This window comes from Uranotaenia lowii, chromosome 3 (genome assembly GCF_029784155.1).
Source record: "Uranotaenia lowii strain MFRU-FL chromosome 3, ASM2978415v1, whole genome shotgun sequence".
Classification (NCBI taxonomy): domain Eukaryota; kingdom Metazoa; phylum Arthropoda; class Insecta; order Diptera; family Culicidae; genus Uranotaenia; species Uranotaenia lowii.
In genome coordinates this window covers 245,354,928-245,373,796 of record NC_073693.1, presented here as the reverse complement: position 1 = coordinate 245,373,796, position 18,869 = coordinate 245,354,928, and the positions used below count along the sequence as shown (strand labels likewise).

The 18,869-nt window shown below is 36.3% G+C and overlaps 1 protein-coding gene across 1 annotated transcript in view; it reads right to left on the bottom strand.

Annotated features, from left to right (window-relative positions):
* The window catches only part of LOC129755886 (homeobox protein goosecoid-like), a 370,053-nt gene that overhangs the window by 168,989 nt on the left and 182,195 nt on the right, over positions 1-18,869 (bottom strand). The window lies entirely within an intron of this gene.

Below are 18,869 nucleotides of genomic sequence, written 5' to 3'. Positions count from 1 at the left end.
TGACATGAACACAACAGAATGCTGAAAAACGTAGCATTCAGAAAACCGATTGCTGGTTTCCAGCAAAAAATTGGATTGCTGAACATTTCCAGCATTTTTTTTTTGCTGGAAATCGAGGCAAAAAATTATTGTGCAGGCAAAAATCTACTGTGTAGATTTCAGATTTTTTATTGCCGCGGCGACTCAACTGTTAATTCAGATCTTATTATAGGAAAGGAAAGGGGATTATTCGAGAAATTATAAGAGCAAAAAATCAACTGTGGAAGATTGGAGGGTTATCCCCTATTGAATTTTTTGTTTTTAATAAATTTCAATAAAGAAAAACTAAATTTATAGATTTTGTGCAATATAGAAAGTATGCATTTGTGCATTATTTTTTATTATCACTCCCCACCCTCTTGTACTGTTCCGACTCGGAGTGACGAAATAAGGACTTCAAATTTATTTCGGCCTTATTGCTCTTACGTACATTTCGATTCGAGACAAATATCTGTCATGTTTCGTTGGTTTCAAAAGCCTCTACCTCTACTGATAAAAATTTAACCTCGAAAAAAGTCTAATCAACATTAAGGAATGTTTTCAATAATTATCACATATTTGTGCAAATTATTTTGGATGTAGAGAAATGAATCCAACTGTGTTAGATGAAATTTCAGGTACTAGATAAGAGAAAATCGATGTTGAAAAACATGCGAAAAAAAATTCGCCTTGTCTCCCGGTAGGACTTGAACCCACATCTTGCGCCTCTCCGGGGCCCAGAATAAGGCGGTGCCAAACACCGAAATTGGCTGGATATCTAAATACGGCAAACGCATCATTTCTCATCATAACTGACAACCCGTGCAGGATATGAGAAGGCAATGCAAATCTTGCCGCGCTTAAAAATGTCTAAACTTGATTCCAACTACCGTAAGATGAAATGATGGGAATAGAAAAAGACCGAGAAAAATGATTATGATAACATGGGAGAACTATTCCCTTCATTCCGATAGACATCGACACTCAACCAGTATAATATTCATACGCGAGGTTGGTCTCTTGTAGTAGAATGTTAATACATGGGCCCCGGAGAGGCGCAAGATGTGGGTTCAAGTCCTACCGGGAGACAAGGCGAATTTTTTTCGCATGTTTTTCAACATCGATTTTCTCTTATCTAGTCCCTGAAATTTCATCTAACACAGTTGGATTCATTTCTCTACAAAAAAAGTTTCGCTGCACGTGAGCTCGCTATAAACTTTCGTCACCATTTGTGTCTGGTTGGGAAATTTCATAATCTTCTTAGTTATTTCTCCAAAAATAACTTGGTTTTAAAAAGACGTGCTCAAAAATTATTTTCAACAGTAAAAAAGAATCGTTTGAACTGGTCAAGTTTTTTTTTAAAAAAAAGGAAATCCGTATTTTGCAGTCTTTCAAATAGGGTATATAAAACTGTAATATTAGTTTCAGAACCTCTCGTGTCTATAGAAAGTTTATCGATTGAGTTAATTACTATTTTACAGGATGTTGTCCTCCAGTGATGGTAAATTTCGCCCGTCACGCTTGACCCGACTAGTTTTGTTTCATCAAACGACTGGCACTGTTCTCAATTGACGGAGCCTCACTACTCGCATGACGGATAAAGCACGACAACAATCAAACTTTCTCCATCATCGACTGGCGAAGCTCCTACACATGGTCAAAATTTCTCCTGAGAGTGACTGGCAAATCTCTTCACACTTCGATCGGCTGCTGACGGCAGGTACGACTAATTGAACGACTTGCTGGTAGAGAGCAACAATAGCAATAAAAAACTGATAACGAGCTTGCTGGCAGGAGCAACAATAATAATAAATGCTTTTCTTGTTCGTCTTCGGTCGTCTTCGGCTTGCTGGCAGGAGCAACAATAATAATAAATGCGTTTCTTTTTCGTCATCGGTCGTTTGAATGCGATTGCTTGACTAGGTTATTATTTTAGCTTCAAATGACTGGGGAATGAATGACTGGCAAACGAAGTGACTGGTCGTTAAGGAACAGTCAATTGAGTTTGACGGACCAAGAGGCTTCACAGTCACAGCTTCACGCCTCATGACGATGACTTTTGCCAAGCCGTGTTAGCGTTGTGTTGGTTATGAAAAGGACTATCTTGCCTATTTTTTCAGATTTTTAAATTAACGTATGTATGTCTGAGATATTTACGATGCAAAAAGACATGGTAAAAATAATTTTTCACAATCGCCTAGGAATTTTTTTATTGTCGACTTGAAAACTCATGAACTGTTGATTTTTCAGATTTTTTTTCTGTCCAAATGCTCACGAAGTTCCAAACAAGCATTGGAGTGGAACCCTTGATCTCAACTATGGTAAAAAGTCTATGGTTATTGGAGATAACTGAATGCAGACACCTAACTATGCAGTAAATCTGTTTCCGGAAGGCAAAAAGTGTTGCTTGACTAGTAGATACTCAGCAAATAACTTTCAATGAGCAGTTCCATGGATCGCAACCTGTGCAACCGGTTTTTACGCAATTTGACAGATGTGTTCTGATAAACAAAGAAATTTGTGTCAAAATCGAATTTAAGAGGTAAAATTATTAGAGATGCCTACTCATGAAAAGGTTCCAACCAGATTCCAATTGGTTTTTACAACAACATTCGTTGAAAAGTCTCGCCTGTATTTTCCGGAGAAATTTTATGTCTAGTACTTGAGGAGGCTGACGATCTTTGGAAACTGCAAAACAGTCAGTTTTGCCCGGCTTTTGCAGCTGTGCGTGTGTATGCAAGGCAGGCAGTAAACAAAACACAATTCCTATTCAATGGGAAACCATTCCCGTTTCCTTCACAAGACGAGGGACTACCGTGGAAGGAGGCCAAATGCCAGGAAGCCAACGTTGTGCGTTTTTCGATGATTGATCGGTGGCCGAAAGCCTATGACAAATAACCCTCGTCCTCCATCCAGTTGAGGCAGTACACCGGTTAAGATGTCGGATTGACAAGACGATATAAAAATGGTGTTGTGAGTTTGATCCTCACTTCCCAACGGCGCTGTGTTTTTTTTTTTGTTTGTTTCCGGGATGAATTATCTAATAGGATGAAAATCACATAAAATATTTTTCTTGTTTCACTTGAAACTAGTGGTCATGCATCATTTTGCTTGGGAGCTCGAGTCCTTATGCCAGTCCCGATAGGAAATACACCCTACTATTCATCATACTTAGTCGGCTCGCGAAGGGTGCGTCGGCCGATTTTTGTTCATACTAATCGGCCTATTGTTGCAAGGTCGCTTATGGGAGTTTTTGCTGGGCATCAGCCGATTAATAAGCCGATTTCGTAGGCCTATCAAATAGGGTGATAAGTAGCACGATTGTGTAGGAACCGACTAAATCGCCTGATTAGTAGGGTGATAAAGTTGATGAGATATTCCTACCCAATCGTACTAAATAGCCGGATTGATTGACAACAAAAATTGATTTTTCTTCGTACCATCCAACTCAATCCAACTAAATAGCAGAATTGATTGGCCTCAGAAATCGATTGTTTTTCCTACCACCCTACCCAATCGCACTAAATAGCTGGATTGATTGATCGCAAAAATGGATTTTTCTTCGTACCACCCAACTCAATCCGACTAAATAGCAGAATTGATTGGCCTCAGAAATCGATTGTTTTTCCTACCACCCTACCCAATCGTACTAAATAGCCGGATTAATTGACAGCAAAAATGGATTTTTCTTCGTACCACCCAACTCAATCCGACTAAATAGCAGAATTGATTGGTCTCAAAAATCGATATTATTCCTACCACCCTACCCAATCGTACTAAATAGCCGGATTGATTGGCCACAAAAATTGAGTTTTATTCTTACCACCCTACCAAATCTTACTATAGTATTGACAGCAAAAATCGATATTTTTGCCAATACCACAAAACTCAATCGTACTAAATAGCCGAATTCGTTGACCTCAAAAATCGATTGTTTTTCTACCACCCTACCCAATCGTACTAAATAGTCGGATTGATTGACCGCAAAATAGAACCACCCGACCAAAAAGGTTATTAGTCACATGATCTAGAAAAATAAATCTGCGAAGCCATATTTAATAGCAGTATTCATTACTGTACCAAGTTTAGCAAACTTCAGGACTGAAGCGAGTCCTGTGGACATTTTCTTATGAGAATGCCGGAATCTTTGAACCAGTGGGAAGCTTCCTGCACATGCTGCCCATCACCGATAAATCCACCGGCTCCACCATTTTGCATCGACTTGATGCCGCCGAGAAAGCGCTGCCCCTTAGAAGGGTTTGGTACTATAGGAAGGGGTGGCGGAGACCCTCCAGGATGCTCAGAACAGTTTAAAAGATAATTCACCGAGTCCAGAGTATCGTCTCGGTCGTCATTGTCTATCAAATCGTTGAATGCATTTTGCATTTGCTGGGCAAGCTCCGTTTCCCGGTGTTTCTGATCCTCCAGGGCTTCCTTTTCTGCGGCCCGTTGGAGTGCGCTTGTGTTGGCCACCTGATTTCGAAATAAAAATCTGTTATGTTTATGATATAAAACAAAACTCTTTAAATTACCTGAATGCTGGTACCATCATTTAATAGCGCCACTCCCGGATTGTTTAATCCGTTCATTTTGCCGGTAGTGACAACAGGTCTTCTCGGTGAACGTTAATAGTCAACAAACCTGAAACCTACGAAGCCATATTTAATAGCAGTATTCATTACTATACCAAGTTTATCAAACTTCAGGATCGGAGCGAGTCCTGTGGAGATTTACCTTATGAGAATACCGGAATCTTAACCTAGCCAATCTGGAAACGTCCTGTCCTGCAAAGAAGCTTGCCATCCAAGCGATGCCTTCATTGGAGTCAGGAACACCTTCTATTACGGCTTGAGGTATGTCCGGCAAACGTCCGGGAACTTGGTCAGGTTGAACGTCGTCATGACGGAACCGATAGAAACGCGCTCGCCACTCCAACAAACCACTGATGAGCACCGACGAGGCCTTCCGTGCTGTTGTGGGCCAAGCTTTCCCATCGATGAACTTTATCACACAACAAATCTCAAAAACTAATTCAGTTATGACCATTTCATACTAAATAGGCTTTAAGTTTGCCAACTAAATAGAGTCCTTCGAAAACCTACTAAATTGACCGATCCCTCCCGATAACGTCGATCAACTTATTATGCTACCAAATCATACGAAATTGGGTGAGCCTACTCATCAGCAGATTTAGTATGGCACCTATTTCATATTCATGCGAAGCCCGATTAATCGGCAAACTAAATAGGGTCATTGATTTAGTATGGTGATTCGTAGCTAAACTAAATCGGCACCCTACTAAATATGTGAACGGCGAAATTTTTCATCTGTCAAATTTCCTATCGGGGTAGTGCTTTTTCAAATATATCATCTTTGGCACAGTAGGGGAGAGTGGGCTATCGTGTGCCATGGGGAAACGTGGGCCACTTTTAATATATCAGATGTATGTTGAGATAAAAATCCCAAACCAACTGTCATCGTCGTCGCTTTGCGTGAGCATATATTCCTATATGTTGTTGACTGAAATACGCAACATATGCTTCTTTTATTTATCAAGCTAAAAAAAGTTAGAAAAATTTATTTACATAATTAAAAAAACATCCGCTAATTTCATCGATGGGGAACCTAAAGTGCATAACAAAAATATGCTCATACGCTTATGATCTTAGTTTTGTCATGATCTTTCACGTGGAAAAGGAATTTTTGATGAAACATCAATAAGTCACACAAACGCAACCAATTTGCAAATCATAGCTTGTGGGGAATCGTGGGCTACACATCTTGAATCTCCTATATTTTTATGTTTTCATACACATTCAGAACTTAAAATACGTTTTTCCTATCTGTAAAGTTTTCTTATGCCAAATTAAGAGTTATGAAAAATATTTTGTCCATCCTTTATAAGAAATTTTGCCAAAACGTTCGCGAGCCAGGTTTTGGAATCTATGCGATCATACACAGCTCTCTTTTTTATTTTATCATCTGAAATTGCTTTAAAATAATGAACTGAATTAGGAAATCACAGTTTTGGGTCAACTCATAAGCTTTGCAAGTTATTTGGTCAATTTGGATTTGGTGGCCCACAATTCCCCACCATTTTTCAAAATCCAGAAAATATTGCTTTTTTTTAAACAGTCAGAAATTGGGAAAACAACTCATAAAAAATTAAAAAAAGAAACCTTATGATACCTTGAAAATGTAGAAAACCATACCATTTTTTGTTTTCATTTTATCTTTTATAATATAGAAGTTATGGAGCAACGAAAAAAAGTGGCCCATGATTCCCCTATCTCCCATACTCTTTTCAGCGCATTTTTGACAGAGACATTTGCTAAACAGGCATTGGATTTTTGCAACCTCTTCTATGAGTGTAGATCTAGGTTTCTGATGAAGACGCACCCAGGTCAAAACTTTTTTTTCTGACGAAAAGTGCTTATGGAGCATTCTTTCGTAATATACCAGACGTTAAAAAGAAGTCGAACGATATCAAAGTAAGTTATCTGTGATGGTTTGGGGAAGAATATTGACGAAAGGGAAATTACTATAGCTTTTAAATGAAAGTGGCGTGAAAATACACAATAAGTATTACTTTCAACCAGAGGTGCGAAGAGATTCCTTCAGCCTACGAACTTAAGCCGATTCTAAACGCCCGACGTCAGCTACGAAAGAATCATCTTGCAATGTTGCAAAATGATGCTTTCTTCATCACGAACAGAACGTCGAATGTGTCTGTAAGTAAAAGTGAGCCGTGCGATAAAATCTTTTGACTGCACGTTCTGAAAAATTCAAACGATTCTCCGATGTTGGGATCACTTGCGGACATATGGTCTCCGATACCGGTCCAAAGAGCTCTCGAAAGAGACTCATTTGTGGATTAATCCACAAACCCAGAGAAGAAGAAGAAGAAGGGATCACTTGCAAGTCCGAAGACTTGCAGTATTTATTGCGGTCGAATTTCGAAATTTTTAAGACTACACTTCAAAAAATGGAAATTTTCAAATCGCGGTTCAATAGATCTGGAATGTATCTCACATTTCCTTGTTTCTGTTGGGATGCTCACACTTTTCATACACGATATATATTTACAGCATTCTGAGATGAAAGACAACACAAGGGGCCGTTCAGATACCACGTGGACAGAAAAATGGGATTTTTTACCCCCTCCCCCCCCCCCTCCGTGGACAAGCGTGGACATTTGGATTACCCCTACCCCCCTCCCCGGATGTCCACGTGGATAGATTTGAAATTGCTGTTTTTCTAAATCTAATTCGACTGTTAGAAAACACTACTTTTTGCCTTTTTGTTATTGAAATATTTGATTTTGAAAAAACGAATAATCATTTCCTGATACAGAATAATTAAAAATAATTAAATTTCGCAATTATCATATTTATCACTAGCTTTCAAATGGCTTTAAACATCTTAATATTTTTTCACCTTTAGAAAATATTTTGGAAGTATGTCCACGTGGACATGACCCAAACCCCTACCCCCCCTCTCCGTGGACAAGCGTGGACATTTCCATACACCCCCCCTCCCCCTAAGTTGTCCACGTGGTATGTGAACGGCCCTCAAGATGTGCAAACAATCGTGCTAATTAGCGATATTTTTTCTGTGTCTAAGCTTGCAGCTATGATTCTATGCATTAATACATCTTAAAGACACGTTTTGATCGACATTAGGCTTGATTTCCAGCAAATACAGCTATAATTAACAGTTCTTGATTACCAGTCGATTTTTATTGCCGCCAGTTAACATTTACCGGCGAAGGTGGGAATTAGGCTATGTTGGACATCAGCTGTCTGCTTACAGAGGCTTTTTGCTTCACGGTTGACTAAACTGTGCATTGGGGTTATTGATCGATTGTTGTAGACATATGATTCAACGGCTATTTCAGGTTAGGAGGTCTCAAAATATGAAGAATTGAGAGTTTGTTTTTAGAAAATTTGTTGACCTGAATCTCCCTGTGAGTTGCTGTCATCTCGCAACAATTTTGCTTATTCATAATTCAGAAAAGTAAATAAAATCACAAGTTTAAATCACAAGTATCATAAGTGGTGTTTATCACAGCCAGATTGTTTCCCGATCGGTTAGTAAACAAATGTTTTCAAGCTCAATTCTGCCTGTCAGAAGTATGTTTAAAACAACGGCTTCGATGATGTCAACGATAGGAACTTACAGACAGCACCGGATGTGTGGGTCGTCGTCGTCGTCGTCGGTGGTAAGAAATGAACGGAAGAAGAGATTAATCGCTACAACAGTGCTTCGGAAAGGAAGTTGTAGGATGTGGGTTGCTCAGGGAAACTGGGGAGACGCGAGCGCCGAGGTTGTGATGTGCATATAAAAGCCTCAAAAGACAAAGCATAAACCGAAAGAGGGGCAGATATAATCATACTGCTGCTGCTGTGGATGACGATGATGACGTTGATGACGAAACTGATGGCGATGAAGTTTGCAACGATGCTAATATCGGTTAAGCCAATAAGCATTGTCTTGGGCCCATGCGAAATGCGCTGATTTGAACTTAACCATCAAGCAAGTTGAAAAGTGAAATCCAGTCGGGGTTTCGTTGCAAAGTGCACCACCAACTGGTGAATAGCATGACGCGACGGGTAAGCGCGAGGCGTATGAGAAAATGTTGAACTATATTTATGCCGCAGCGTTCATAAGGCACATAAAAGAAGTCACCCGAGAACAAGACAGAAATTATAGCAAATAAAAATGATGTTTTGCGGTTGTTGTATTTTCCGAGAACTAGATTCTAAAAAATATTTCGAAAGAAATGAAGAAAATCTATTTTATTTACAACAAATAGTTTGAATGAAGCTTAACAATTAAGCGGTCAGCAGTCAGCACTTAAAATTCAGAATTTCGATATTTTTATTGGGTGATGAAATTTCACAGGTAATAATCAATTTATTAGAAAATATAATTGATATGTTTCTGAACAAAATTGTATAAAATTAAATTTAAATTATACCCGAGCAGGCTTTGATACCTGAATCGATAGCAAACGTTAACCAAAATGAGCTATCAATGCCAAAATGATAGCATAATTTAGTATAGCATTTTTCCTGATGGCAGAATTTGGTCTCATTGAAGCATCATTATCTCTAAAGATGATACCAAAGCAATACCTAAATAGGGAATTGATAGCAAAATAATAGTATTTTTTGTTTTTGTTTTTTCCAAGATAACAAAACAAGGCATCACCCAGGTTTCATTATTCAAATAATTTCTTATAGTAGAATAGTAAGATGGAAATGATATCATAACTTTTCTGCGATAAAAAAAAATGTTCATAAAATAGTCAAAAGTTTGATCGAACTGAAAACAAGAGTAGGTATCGTTAAAGTATACTTAATTTTTTCATAAATTCTAAACATTAGTCCAGAATGATAGCATCGTTTGGTTTCCCATTTACGTGATTTACGTGATAGTAAGACGAGGCATCATAAAAATTTATTTTATTTTCAAGAATATCAAAGTGACACCAAATTGATAGCATATTTGATTGTTTAACAATTAACGTTCAATAAAATGAAAAAAAAATTGTTTTTGGAAACCTGATCGAATTTCGAAACCTTTCCAAATGGCGGATTGAAATCCAAACATCTGACCATTATAATTTCTCCAGAGTGATCGTTGGCCGACAATTCTTGTAAATTTAATTTAAAATTTAAATTTATCACACCTTGAATAATATGTTTACTGAATTTGCAGAGTTTGAGGAATAATCATAGTGACGGTTATTTGCTTTTATTGTTACTGCAACTAGTCAAAATATTAAAAAAGTTGAAATAAATAATTCAAAATGTATTGAATTTTTCTTATTTGAAAACGTCACTTGAATTTGTTACATCTTTTGAATTTGTGACGAACGTAATGGATCATTAAGAATTAATATTGCATCGACTTCAATATAGAATAGAAAATCAGCGATTCGCTTAGGTGGCGCATAATAGGGCATGTTCCCCTACTTATCTATATTTAGAAAAAAAAAACTCATGTAACTCTCAATGTAACTCATTAATTTCTTAAGCATGGTTTGCACTGCTCGTGAAAAAATCTTATGTTGTCAATCAACAAACGCGACACAACTAGTGTGTGTAACATGGTGGAATCGATGGGGAATGGTTAAAAGCTGAATATCCAACTGGTCCTGTAAAACGTCCTGGAACTGTTTTTATTCCGATTCTCCCGGTTTTCACAGCGGAGTTTTCATCATGGCGGACGAATCGGAATAAAAACAGTTCTGGAAAGTTTTGAACAACAGGAATAGTTGGATTGGCATATTTCAACCATTCCAAATCGATTCCATCATGTTAAAAAATTTAGTTTAGTTGCGTTATTGAATTATTGACGGAAAAAGATTTTTCAGGAGAAGTGTAAATAGGCCTTTATGTTCAACTTCTTCTTACTATTGTCTAGCTAAATCCAAAAAGTAATTCATAAGATACTCCTATAGCTGCATGAACTACTTACTGCAATAAAAAAAAAACAATTATAACTTTTATTGGATTTTAACCAACAAAAAAAGTGAATCTTAAATACAGACATCCACGGTATACCGTGGTATAAGAAAATTGCTTACTTGTTGTGATCCCAACAAAAGTATCAAGACATATAACCCTGGTCACTGATCCAACTAATGATACAACGAAAACAAATACAACAAAATACAAAAATAAACAAACTTTTTTGTTAACCAGCGACGAGTGGAAATTTGAAAAAAGCCCGGATATAATTTAAAAAGAAGCTTGTCGTGATACGGAAAAACTATCAGGGCTGGTAGCGGTTTGACAATGAAATAGTAGGGACTTTAGTGACCAAAATTTGAAAAAAAGTGACCAAATAGTGACTTTGAGGACCGAAAAAGTGACTATGTAGAACGAAAAAATAACTTTGAAGTACAAAAAATGTGACCAGTCAGGCCCGTGCGATGGACCCTTCCGGAGGGGTTTTCAAAATTCAAATTTAGATAAAATTAATAACAATACCAAAAATAAACAATTGAAAAGGAAAGGGTTTTCTTACACCATTTGTCACTCATGTTCAACACAAAAACTAAAAAAATGACTGATAAACAAAATTTTGGAAACATATTACAATGAATGTTTCAAATTTTCGATAAGTCAAGAAAGTTTTTTGAAATAAATTAGTTTCAAAAGAATTTCTTAGCAAATTTAAAATTAAAAAATATCTGAATTCTAAAATAAATGTCAAATCTTGTACAAAACTTAGCATGAATAGATGTTAGGAAAATGATAATAATTGTTAATTTTTATTCATCTAAATTTGGAATTCTTTTCCTCATTTTTAACTGGAAGTTTAGTGAGAAATTCCGCTGTAATTTTTAAATTTGAACAAAAAATATTTAATCACGATTTAAAATGTAAATTACCGATTACTGAATAAGAAATGAATTTTGAGCAGAATTTATTCAATGTTTGATGTTTTAATTTAATTTTATAAAAAGAAGAATATATTTATAATTATTTTAAAAGTGCCAGTTATAGAAGCCAGACATAAAACCTTTAATAAAATAAAATCCTCCATGTTCAACTACACTGACAAAGAAATGTTAGAAAATGAGTAATTATGTGAATGATAAAAACTGATAAACAATTAAAAAAAATGAGTTCAAAACTTTTGTTATTAACACTGCGTATTAAAATTGATTTTGAAAGTTGCTACTTAGAACAATTTTTCAAACTTTTTAGATTAATTTAAAAATCATGATCGATCCAAAAATTTGATTTCATATAAAAAATATTAATAAAAAGTTTTTAAAGTTTCAATCGCAGGTTTTTAAGCTTTGAATAGCTCTGAGTATTTTGTCTCTTTTGATTAAAATATTGGATCCTGAAAGAACAGAAGGTAGAAATTATGTTTTTTTTATTTAAAATTTGGAGTTAAAGGCTTATGGTTGAAGAACACGAAAATTTAGAATTTAAAAACAAGGAAACAATTGTTAAAAATATGTCTTAAAAATTTAAAAAGTTTGATTAAAAAAAATCCGGCAAGTTGATTATAAAATTGAAAAAAAAACTGTACAATAAAATTCGGTAGATTTATTTAAAAAATTGAAAAAACAGTATGGAAATAAAAAAGATTAGTTTTTAAAAACATTTCAGGAAGAGTTTTTTCAATAAACATGTTTCATAATAACCATTTTGGTGCTTATTTTTTCAATTATTGATTTGGTAAATAGTGTCCTCAACTAGAATTTTTTTCAAATTCGGCCATTTAGTTTTGGTAATAAAGAGTTTATTACTAGTAAAATTGATAGATAACTGATTATGGAAAAATGTCATTACAAGTATTTTTGACATCACAGCAGAAAGTGAAAAAAAAAAACTTGATTCTATTTAAAGCTCATTAATTCATATAAAACTTTTATTTCTAAATAATATGTTTTTGATTTGAGTTTTTGTAAAAAGAAAGTGCAGAAACTTCTCTAAAGATTTTAAATTATTTTCATTTCAATAACAAACCCACCGTACGGTGAAAGGTGTGCTCTGATATGTCTAACCTCACTCGAAAAGCGGCGCGTCGAACTGCAGCAAGGTTTTATATTCGACACATTGACCAACCGTATTGACTGTGCTTACATTCTACAACGTGTTAACATTTATGTACCAACGAGAACACTTCGACAACGTCAGTTTCTTTCAATTCCTCACCTCCGAACTGCCTATGGCCAAAACCACCCTATTGAAAAGTGTTGTGAACTTTTTAATTTAGTGTATAATTTGTTTAATTTTTAATATGTGCAAACGTCGTTTTAAAATAGACTTAAGAAGAATTTCCTAGTTAATAATAAATATAAAAGCTGATAGAAATATTGCATACATATTTAGATTCGGGGAACCCAAATTAGTTGAAATTACCGTTTAAATTCATTGCACCTAAAAAAAAGTAATTTTTGTGGCCTTGTGTAAATTTTTACAACCCTTTTTTAAGTATTTAGAAGAACAAAAAACACGAAATAAAATTGAGTCTGAAATTGTTTTTTAAAGAATATTTCATATCATCATAACATTTGTTATGACATATAAGATTTTTTTTCATAAAAAAAATGGTTCGTTTCAATCTCAATCTTAGTTACACTTCTTAATAAAAACCCATTCTAACTAAAGACGAGATAGGGTTTTTGTATATCAAGTTTTGAGTTCCTATACAAAAGGTTGATTGAACTAAAAACTAGAATCTACAATCAAAGTTAGTTTCAATTCACGAACGTCAAATAATGTCGTAGATCGAAATGTCTCAAGCCAAGGGTGATTCATGCCGAAATTCCGCCGGAGGCGAAAAAAATTTCTGACTGACAATCAAGTAATTTACCGTTACTACCGTCAATATTAACACGCGTAATTCAAATTACTCTTTCATTGGTTTATTATCGGTGAAAAAAGTGACTTTTGGTGATAAAAGTGACAATTTTTCGGAAAATAGTGACTTTAGTGACCAAATGATGAAAAAAGTGACTTTTCAGTGACTGACCCAAGAAAAGTGACCAAGTCACTAAAAAGTGACTCGCTACCAGCCCTGAACTATAGTTACTTCATGTTAATAGAAAGGTAAGGCACATATGTAACAGCAGGTCCGTAATTTTAAATAATTTCAAATGGATTTATCGTTCAGTTTCTTCGACAATACTGCAAATGGAAGTTCCGGGAGAGTTGTCATCTGTAATCGTCCTTCGCGTCCTCCTTGGCTTCAAAAGCAACTGCAATATCCTTGAAAAATCCTAGTGTGGAACGAGACTGGAGGATAATTTGAGGAAGGTAAAACATCTTGCCAGCGACCTATCTAATTGGGAAAGCATGTCATTCGAAAGCAGCGCTGGTGAAAATTGGTCTAGAAAACAAGAATGGCATAAAATATTGGCTGTCTGGGGATCGGAGGTAAGTTTTTTTTTCTTATTTAGTAGCTGAAATAATCTGGTGAAATAATAAGGGTGAATTAGGCTTCATACGGCAAGATGATTTACAGTTTATTTGTATTATCGTATCTTTTTCCAAGTCAGATTTGTAATATGGAAATCGAAAGATGTAATACATCTTTATTATATTGTGAAAATCGCCTTCAACTATGCAATAATACGTGGTGGCGATATGCAATATATAATGCGATGTTCGTATACATCGCATTATAAACATCGCCACCACTATACTTGCATAAGATAAGGCGATTTTAACATTACAATAAAAAAACTCGATAGATCAGGAATATTCGGGCTCGATGTTGCCCAGCTTCAGGACGATGGCCGACTCTAATTTCTAAAGTCGGACATCGTCCTGTGGATGGCAAAATAGTTATCTTTTTATAACATGCCAATAAGCATTTCAAATCTTTTTCTGGACGAATTTTAAGGAATAATGAATAATGAATTTTTAAAACAAAAAATTGTTCATTCCACTTTTAAATCTAAATTTTCAAATCTTCAACCTTGTTTTTGTTCTATCAGCATATCTTTAACCTGATTGGTGATCATTCAAATTCATTCTATGGTTGAAAATTATGAGAAAATAAGCTTATACTTCTCCCGGAGAGAAGCATCATTTTCTCTGAAATTGCGCAACCATAATCTAGTAAAAGAAAAACATAGAAAAAGCTGTATCAAATATTTGAACGTTTGAAATGCTTAAACAATATCCCGCATAAATCAAAATTTATAGGCTCATTAATCAAAAAAAGTATTAAAATGTTCATAGGCTGTGAATCATAGCAGTCATTTGAATTTTATATACATTCAGGCGTTTAATTTTGTTTGTTAGTTTTCAGTTCAGTATTATTAAAATCATTTGGGTAAGGTTTTTTTTTTCATGATACTCTAAAATAAATCGAACAAATTTAATACATTTTTCATAAGGAGAAGGAGAGGTTTGTATTATTTTGCCCTAATAAAAGGGGAGCACTTCCAAAATATGGCTATAAATTTCTATACGGGGATATCAAAGTTCTGCGAATCTGGAACATATTGTCTCAATTTATACTGTGATGAGTTAGAATTTGATATTTAAACAGATTCTCTCAATTCAGCCAAGTTGCTAAACTCAATTTAGTTGTGTTAATACAACTGAACTAGAGATAGCAATAAATACCGAGCTTTTTAACAAATTGTGGCATTAATTATTAATTTTTGCCAAAACCGATACTGCCGGTTTCGGGGGATTGTTAAAAATGCATAAAAAATTGAAATCCGAGACTGTTAACTTGCTTTTAGTTGTTGAATAATTAACTCATTAAGAAACAATTTCTATCTTAAGATTTAAATGTTTTCTAAGTAAGTTTTCTTAAATTTGTCATGTTAATTTTAACTGAAACGCAGTCTCGAATTCCAATTTGTAATGCATTTTTGAACAAGTCCTCAATACCGTGTCTTACAAAAATAATTATCACATTCAGCTATGTGAAAAATCACTGTTTTGCTGTCTCTCGTATGTTTTAAGACTTTACAATATGTGGTCAGCATATGTGTGTTTATTGTAGGTATATTACGATCAATAAGTGTTGAACAAATGAAGACCAATTGAAAACATTATGACTCGACACAGGTTATAACGCCAAACTGTATACTGGAATGCGTTTGAATTTTAAATTGAAACTAGTTTCCACCTATTCCAAAAAGTTTCCGAACTTCATATGGTTATGTTTTCTGATTTAACGGAGACAAAAGATTTTTTTTAAAATGAACATCTTTGATGTTTTTCAATTTACTACTAGTAAATAGAATGTGACATATAAGAAATTGAAAGATGCTGTTTAAAAAAATTGGACCAGGAAGACTTTAAAAAAAATAAGTCAATTATCCGAGTTTAGAAAGATTTGCATAAACGACACGAATGTACCCAAGTAGAATAATTATTGGGTAGGCCAAAAATACTACATTGTGGTGAATTATCGTAAAAAAAATGTTGCATAAGTAAAGGCGATTTTTCTTAACACGAAGAATTATTTCATATTCGCGGTCGGTAGACCGGTAATTGCATAAGTGCAGGCGATTTAAGCATTGCTTGAAATTATCAACCCAAGTAGTACAATTATTTAAAATGTTATTAAATTATGTTATCACGCCTAGGAAGCCAAAATATGCTTTCATTTTTGTTGGCTGATAAATTTTAACCAAATTCTGCTATCATGCTTTGTTAGCAAAATTTTGTATCATTTTGTCCGAATAACGGTAAAATATCGCTCTTATTATAGTTATAGTTATGCCAAGTTTTGGTTGTATTGAAAGCTAATTGACACCTCGTTAAGCTAGCCTTTTTGAAAAAAAATGTCGAAAGCATACCGATGCCAAATTTTGGATGTAATTGACCCTAATTGACCCTAACCTAAATGTGGCATCATTGTGCTCTCAAAAGGCGTTCTGACACGGTTGCTAAACGAGGTATCCTCGAGGTTTCAGTGAAACCTAGAGTTGTTATAATTGTGGTATCGATATATGAAAAGTGAGACCCAAATTTTGGCATTGTACCACCTTTATTCGGGCAAAATGATACCTCATTTTACTTTCAAGGCATGATAGCAAATTTAGGTATAATTTTGCCATAAAAGTCTGCTCGGGTATATATTATATTATATATTATACAATTTTTTGTGACTATTTCAAGATCATATTATTTGCCGAATATTTCCACTACATTTACAGCGTAACCGATACAGTTCCAGAGCTAGAAGTCATTCCTGAGCGGCGATTATCGATCACAGATGTTCGACGAACAATTTTGCTGCTTGATGAATCCAAAGCAGATGCAGATCCTGATGGAATTCCAAATTCGTTTCTTAAAAAATGTGGCCTTGGTAGAGCCATTATTAATGCTCTTCTCAACTTCAATTCGTAGTGGTCCATTTCCGAAATTTTGGAAAATCTCCCACATTGTGCCAATCCATAAAAATGGTTCAAAACTGCCTGCTGAAATTATCGTGGGGTAGCAATTCTGTCTGCCATACCCAAACTGTTCGAGAGCATAATTTATGTTCAAATGTTTCCTTGGTTAGAAGGGAAAATGTCGGACTTTCAGCAAAGCTTTTTGAAAAAGCGATCAACGGTTACAAACTTGGCAGAATTCATCTCGCGAACTTCACAATGGATGATGCAGGGTTTTCAAGTCGATGCTATATATACCGACATGTCAAAGGCTTTTGACGTGATTAACATAAATGCTCTCATACCAGTGCTGTGTAAAAATGGGATCACCGGAATTTGTCTTCAGTGGATTTGTTCGTACCTGAAAGAAAGAGTCCAATTTGTGAAGATAGGGAATGCGAGATCTAGGGTATTCTCGATCAACAGCGGCGTACCACAAGTTAGTCACTTGGGACCTCTTCTTTTCGTCTCTGTTATGAACGAGATTCCCGGAGTGCTGCATGACGTGTTTATGTTGGTATAAGCAGTGATCTAAAACTGTTCCTCCCTGTGCGGCACCCAAAGAATTGTTTGACCCTACAAAATGCGATTTATAGATTGTCAAAGTGTTGCAGCAGTTTCGGATTGAAAACAATGCCTCAAAGTGTAATGTGATTACCTTTTTTCGGAAAGTGAGTAATATTGTACACGAATATTGTTTCGAAAACAGCTGTGCCATAGATAGGAAATCCTCCGTGAAAGATCTGGGAGTCGAGTTAGATCAGTGATTTTCAAAGTGGTCCCTACCTCCCACGGGGGGGGGGGGGGGGGGGGGGGGGGGGGGGGGCGTTGAGAGCTTTCAAGGGGGCGGTAAAAGAGCTCAGAACTGAAAATTGTTGTTGTATTTCTATACAAATTTGTTGTAATATACTCCTAGGGGGGGCAGTGAGCTCAAAACATCGAGATTCGAGGGTGGTGAGTTAAAAAAGTTAGAAACCCACTGATTTAGAAGGAAATCAACAGATGCGCTGTTTTTAAAAGGACTTGACCAGTGGAAAGTACTTTTCTCATCGTATTTAGTAAGTATGGCCGATTGCCTACACCGGTTGATAGTCCGGATCTGGGACATAGAACAGCTACCGGAGGAGTGGAAGGAGGGGGTAATATGCCCCATCTACAAGAAGGGCGACAAATTGGACTGTGAGAACTACCGAGCGGTCACTGTCCTAAATGCCGCCTACAAAGTGTTGTCCCGAGTCCTACTCCGCCGCCTAACGCCACAAGCAAACAGATTCGTGGGGAGTCATCAGGCCGGCTTTATGGAGGGACGGTCTACGACGGACCAGATATTCACATTACGGCAAATCTTCCAAAAATGCCGCGAACACCAAGTCCCTACGCACCATCTATTCATCGACTTCAAAGCCGCATACGACACGATCGACCGTAACGAGCTATGGAAAATCATGGACGAGAACGGCTTTTCCGGGAAGCTGATCAGACTGATCAAGGCGACGATGGATGGAACACAGTGCTGTGTGCGGATTTCGGGTGAATTGTCGATTTCATTTGAACCGCGCAGCGGGCTTCGACAATGTGATGGTCTATCCTGCATGATGTTCAACGTGGCGCTAGAAGGTGTTATTCGACGAGCGGTGGGCGAAATGCGGGGCACGATTTTCAACAGATCCAGTCAACTTATCTGCTTTGCCGATGACATTGATATAGTCGGCAAATCATCTGCGGCGGTGGAGGAGATCTACCGCAAACTGAAACGTGAAGCAGCAAAGATTGGGTTGATGATTAATACGTCCAAGACGAAGTAAATGCTGGCCTGCGGATCCGAGGCCGACCGAACCCGCTTGTCCAGTAGTCGAAGACTTTGTCTATCTCGGCTCACTGGTGACCGCAGACAATGACACCAGCCATGAGATCCGGCGGCGAATAATCAGCGGAAGTTGTGCCTACTATGGACTCCACAAGCAACTGCGGT